At 40.8% G+C, this 6,007-nt stretch overlaps 1 long non-coding RNA gene across 1 annotated transcript; it reads left to right on the plus strand.

The window, feature by feature from the left end:
• The first annotated feature begins 36 nt into the window (after positions 1-36).
• LOC109363678 lies at positions 37-5,779 on the plus strand. Its single transcript, XR_794719.3, has 3 exons — positions 37-193; positions 4,895-4,999; positions 5,728-5,779. It is a non-coding gene; the product is annotated as an uncharacterized LOC109363678 (long non-coding RNA).
• The last annotated feature ends 228 nt before the right edge of the window (positions 5,780-6,007 follow it).

Genomic DNA, 6,007 nt, shown 5'->3' on the forward strand with positions numbered 1-6,007 from the left:
TGCAACGCCCCCCGCTATAAACGGAGGGGCCGGGCAGCGGAGCGAGAGGAGCGGCGCGGCCGGGGAGGGAGAGCCCAGCGTGACCTGAGCAGCGCAGCCCGGCGCCGTGCCAGAGCCGACGGGGCTGAGTCGCCCGCCCGTCGGCGTGCCCGTGCGGCGGGGCTACGGCAGTGTACGGCCTCCGCCGAGCCAGGTAAGAGGGGCCCCGCCACGGCTGTCAGAGAGACCCCGGCCGGGAGGGCGCTGCCGGGACCCGGGGGGCAGGAAGGCGGCTATGGCTGTGGCTAGTGGGGTAGGGTCGGGCCCGGCTGCGTTTGAGGATGGAGTTGGCAGAGGAAGCACCTTATACTGGCAAAATGCAGGCATTTAAATCCCGCGCCCTACCTTACCCACCGAGAACCACTTGTTAAGCCCACATGTATCTGTTTTGGAGACAGACAGACGTCCCTCACGTTCACAGCTATGCCACGTGTGTGAGCTCTCTTGTCTTTGTCAGCAGCCTGAAGATAAAGCCGAGGCACCCTCTGCCAGATGGCACCAGCAGGGCACTCCCCAGCAGCCAGCCCTCCTACCCCTAGGCATGGGCAGATGAGCACTTCAAGTATTTTTTTAGTGCTGAAACCCATGATGTAAGCTAATCAAAAATCACCAAAGGCAGTACAGAACATTTTCTAGACTTACGCAAGTATGGTTTTTTTTCAGAAAGGGAAAAGAAACAAACAAGTCAGACAGTACAACTTCTACCAGTTAGCAACTAGCGCTGGTTTCATCAAAACTGAAGTAGCATGCAGTTTCCACAACCAGACTTAGACCTCACCCTGCTTCCAAACTCAGCTTTGATTTTTAAAACTGAATACAGAACATCCTTCAACATCAGTGGGTGAAATTCTGTAACACTTCCTGCCCTCCTACTCTCCGTACATTAAAACACCAGTTATTTACTGGTATTGAAGCTCTGTATTCTTCCAATCAAATCCACCAATCAGATCACGGTATGGACAAGCACTAACTTCAGGATTTAATTTTGCTAATTTTTATTATTTCTACAAACACACTGGAGTTAATGAGTTGTATGGCAATAAATGATAGCAGGATTCTGTCCAGAGCTTGCTCCAGTTCACTGTAAATTTCCATCCATTAATGGCTGTACTCATTTTGACTGTTGTGTTACATAGCATGGGGCAGTTTAGTAAACAGACTCAGGCAAATTACAAGCCCCAAAAAGGGATTATGTTAAAAAAGGCTTTTTGTTTAGTTGGTGGCAGGGAGCAGGAGAAGAGGGGGCTGTCATACCTTTTCACCTTCATGAACCCACACACGCCACTAAAGTGATTAGATTTTTGCCTGAGCAAGAAGGACTAAGTATGGCCTGGAGCAGGTAATTACCATGGTGATCTAGAAGGGCTCTTTCCGCTCTGTTTTAGTGTCTGACAAATGTTTCACACCCCTGACTGCGTCAGTCCCTTTTGCTTGTTGCCATCATAATCTTTTATAGTATCTTTCAAAAAATACGAAGTGTCTGCAGGTTAAGTTTTCATTCATTTATTAAGAATTTTAACTGTGTGCCTTTCCATCAAGAACATAGCATTTCTGTTGCTTTTCCCCTCTACTACTTGAACTGCAGAGCAGAGAAATCTCAGTTATTTCTATGATGTCCTCACTAGTTTATGTTGCTAGACTGAGAAATAGAGAGGTTGAGTACAATTAAGAGGTGGAAGTCATGTTTATCATGAAATCATCGGTCTCATTCTCTCCTTACTTTTAGCAAGATAGTAGATGGAAAGAGTTAATTTTTGTACTGGAGGAAGGCAAAAATAGAACTATTTCCTGCCTTATTGCTTGGAAAATGTACCTTGCTTGGGTTGGATGGCATATGTGAAACGCAATTAGAAGTTACTGGCTTAAAATACAGTAATTGCCAGCCTGAAACCCAGTGCAGCAGAAGTAAGGATAGCGCTGCCTTCCAGTTTAAAATGTCACAATTCCACAACCTGCTGAGAACAAGATGCAAGATTTGCACGTGCTACCTGCTGAATATTATAATCTTTAGTTATGATCAATATCTAAAAGTATCCGGAAGCATCTTTTTGCTACTGGTTGTAGTACTACAGAAGCTGACACATGCTGAAGAAAGACAGTGATTTATTTACACTTGCTAGAATAATTCTGTTGAAACATAGGGGCTGTGTTTACAGTCATGCAGATAGGAGTTGGAGAGCCTCACATGAAAAATTTCAGAGAGCGGGTAGTCAATGCATCTTTGTTACCACTGCTACTTATTCTCTTTTCTATAAAGGAATACATCTAGGGAGTCTACTTGCACTTCCTGTGGTTCTTCACTACAGCTCTGCTTATTAATGTGGTAGTTTAAATCTGCCATGAACTACAAACTCCTATTACACTCCCAGTTAAACTTTTTATGCAGTTGTAATCTTGGTTGAAAATGTTTTAAACAGTCACAAATTACTTGTACTTGATCACTTTCTCTTCTTATCTTTGGACCTTCCTGTTATCCAGAAGCTACTAGTGTTACAAGGAGTTTTCATAAACTGTCTTAGGACCACTGCTGCCCAAGTCTTAGGGCATCTAAGCACGCTGTGAGAGCCACCCAGTTGTTTCTTACTGGCTGGCACATCTGTTCCTCCTACACTTCAACTGTCCTTTTCTCTCTTGGGGACTTCATAAAAGTATAAGTTTTGTCATGAGTTGGATAGTAGACATGGATATTTGTGCATTATTTTAATCAACTACTATGACTCTTTCTACTTGGTTGGTATTGTGCTTTTTTTATTTTATTTTTTTCCAATAAGAGGTGAAATAAACTAAAATTATATCTCAATATATTATACATAGAGCTGAACTGGGGAAATGGGTTATTAAGGGTAGACCTACTTAGGCAGTTCACCCTCACCTGTCTGCAACAAGAATATTGGCAACTAAGCAACCTATCTCCTCTGGCAACCAAAATGCTAACCTAAAGAGGTCTGAACAACAACAATAACCCCAACACCCAAAGCTATAACAAAGGGAGCTTGGGCAGGTAAGTGAAACAGCACAGGCAGAATGGAGACTGCTTATTTAGTGGGTAACTGGATCATACTTATTCCAACAAATGACAGAGCAAAGAGGAAAAGAGGAAGTGAAATAAGCACCAGCAATATTTCACCCTGATTCCAGTGCTAGCTAAAGATTAATTTCACATCAGACCCCTTGCAAATTCTTACATCTTCATTTCAAACCATCGTATCTCTCCAGAGAGTATAATCTCAAAATTCTTTCAGACTTGCAAGCCTGATAAGGCTTACAGTTGTGAGAGCTGGAACATGGTATAACCCGGTCACTGCAGGCCCATAACAGTCTTTTTGTGTTGTTCAGCTAATCCAGACTTTCAGTACCCTCACTGCAATTTTAAGTCTTACCTGGCATACTGCTGATGTCTGCACCTCATGTTCTCAGTTGTGCAACAATTCTACTGGCCCTTTGTGCTTACATTGTGTTCTGCCATATGTTCCTCTCAAATTTTAATTAGCAATTTTGCTGCATTCTTGGGTAGTAGTTCTGGTTTTCTGACAGTTTCTCCTTCAGGAAGCTATACTATTTTTAAGAAATCAGCCTCTGCATTGCTAGGATCAAGTTTGATAACCTAGGAGAGAGGAGTGCAGAGCATCACAGAGACACGTTAAATATTTTGTAGAATTCTGAAGACAAATGGAAAAATATGTATTGCTTATCAAAAGAAGGGAAAGTGAAGGGAAGACATTTTCTTATTTCTTACTCTTGTATGGTTAGTGTATATCAGGCTAACAGGAATAAAGGGGTTGCACTTAGTGAGAATTGAACCTAGCTAGTTATGAAGACATGCAGACAGGTCATACTCTAAAGGTGTAATGTTACTTCACAGGTGAATCAGAGCAGTTCTAGCATTAAAATTCTACACCAAGTTGAACATTTTGCGTGTAGACACTAGCTCAAATACATTAGAGAGTTTTAAATAGACACAGAAGGATTTACACTTCAAGTATAAAGGTGCACGGACCTCACACAGGAGGTCCAAACATCGCATCCTGAAGGTCAAAAAGGTTCCAGTGAAGCTGTTTTTCCATATGCTCTTCCTATTGCACAGAAAGTTACTAATGTTGTTATTTTGTGCCGCCTCCTTCTGGTCTTAAAACCCTGCAGTGAAAGCAAGCCAGTAAGCTTTTGCTAACCACAGTATTTAAGTTCAATTTCTATCAACAAATGTGTCACTTAAAATCACTTTCACCAATAAAGTGATTGTACTTAGAACACTTACATCATGTTGTATGCCATCTTCTAAGACTTATCCTTTGCTTCTTCCACCGCCCTCCAAAAAACCCCAAAAAACAATTGACAGATGTTATCTAGAAGAATGTGTCATTTTTGGAACATTTGGGGGAATTTAACAAATCTGACAAATAAATACAAGGAGTTATGATATCTGCACTTTTTCTTACCTGCACTGTAACAAGCAAGTGAAAAGAGGTGATCTTAACTGTAAATCCTAACAGCTGTGATTGTTTGAGACAAAGTGCACATGAAATAAAATAGCTGGTCTAATGATTTACTGACATCCTCAGATAAATGATGGATTAGGCTAAAATTACTTGGAGCTTTCAACTGAATTGCAACGAAGGGTAGGAAAATACCATGCTTAAAATGACATGCTGTTAACTATTCTCCGTTGCACCATCATCTGACAGAACTACAGATTTGGGGCTGTTAGGCATCTTTTACAATTTTCATTCTATTTGGTTTTTGCTTGATAGCAAAACTGTCCAGGTATCCACTATATAACAACACTAGCTAGAATGCTTGGTTACTATTTGTGGTGTTTATCTGCTTTTATTGTAGTTGAGTAGCATTTCTCTTATAGGCACAGAAAATGGGTAATAATTGAAGACTACCTCCCAGCAGGAAAGTGAGATCAGATTGGCAACGAATGGCATGATTGAAGACAAAAAGCCAGCTTCAGCACAAGGTAACATTGGCAGTATCTAAAGAAACTGGTACTGAATTTGGGCAGAGTCAATGCTTAGACAGTATTTCACTGTCTGAGGTAAAGGCTAATATTAGAGTTAAGGCCAGAACAAAGAGTGATTTAACCAAATGCTTGTTTTCAGCTAAATCATCTGTACCTTTATTTCTGATTGTCAAATTCTGATCAATAGTTCGCTAGTGGAGTCTAATAGTCAGTAGATGAAAAATAGGAACAAAAATACAAAATAAAACAGCATTCCTGAGTCCTCTCCATTTTCTGAAAATTGAGAGGGTTACACCAAATGAGAGCCCTGTGCCTCAGCGTTTTTAGCTCAGAGGGACTCATGCAAATAGTAAAACATTCCAGAAAACCACTGAACAGCTGTACTTTTATGTTGGGGGGCTTACGCAAGGGAGAAAAATGCACTAGCTGACTTCCCTAAAAATGTTCTGTTGGCAGTTATCCTCAATTTAACCCTCCTTTAGCATCATCACAGCCTGGGCAGACCCTTTGCTCAAAGCAGCAAGCACGTCTGCATCTTTGTATGTCTAAACTTGTTTATTTAGAAACCATGCATGCCCCTTTTCAATCTAACTTTATAAGACGTGTGTCTCCTTCTCATTTTTCTTCACAAAAATTATTTTTTGGCTTTTCTCTTTTCTCACCTAATTCCTGTAACCTCAAACTAAACGTTTATACAGTTTTCCTTTCCTCCCTATGAACCCAAGAGTGAGTCAACTACTAGTGTTGGTAGCTGCCCAGAAGTTTCTTCCTCCTCAGGTACTGTACTTCACGTGAGTCAACAAAACACTTGTTTTCTAAGTAGGACTGTAACTCTTCTGTTAGATTTGTCTCTATTTTACTATTGGCTTTGTTAACTGGCCAACAGCAACTTATGTTAGGATAGTTGCAGTTTTTTCTCAAATCAAGCTTTTATTTGGGTAAAAAAAAATAAATTATATATATATATATATAATATTGTTATTATATATATATATATATTTATGC

Source organism: Meleagris gallopavo, chromosome 11, assembly GCF_000146605.3.
Source record: "Meleagris gallopavo isolate NT-WF06-2002-E0010 breed Aviagen turkey brand Nicholas breeding stock chromosome 11, Turkey_5.1, whole genome shotgun sequence".
Classification (NCBI taxonomy): domain Eukaryota; kingdom Metazoa; phylum Chordata; class Aves; order Galliformes; family Phasianidae; genus Meleagris; species Meleagris gallopavo.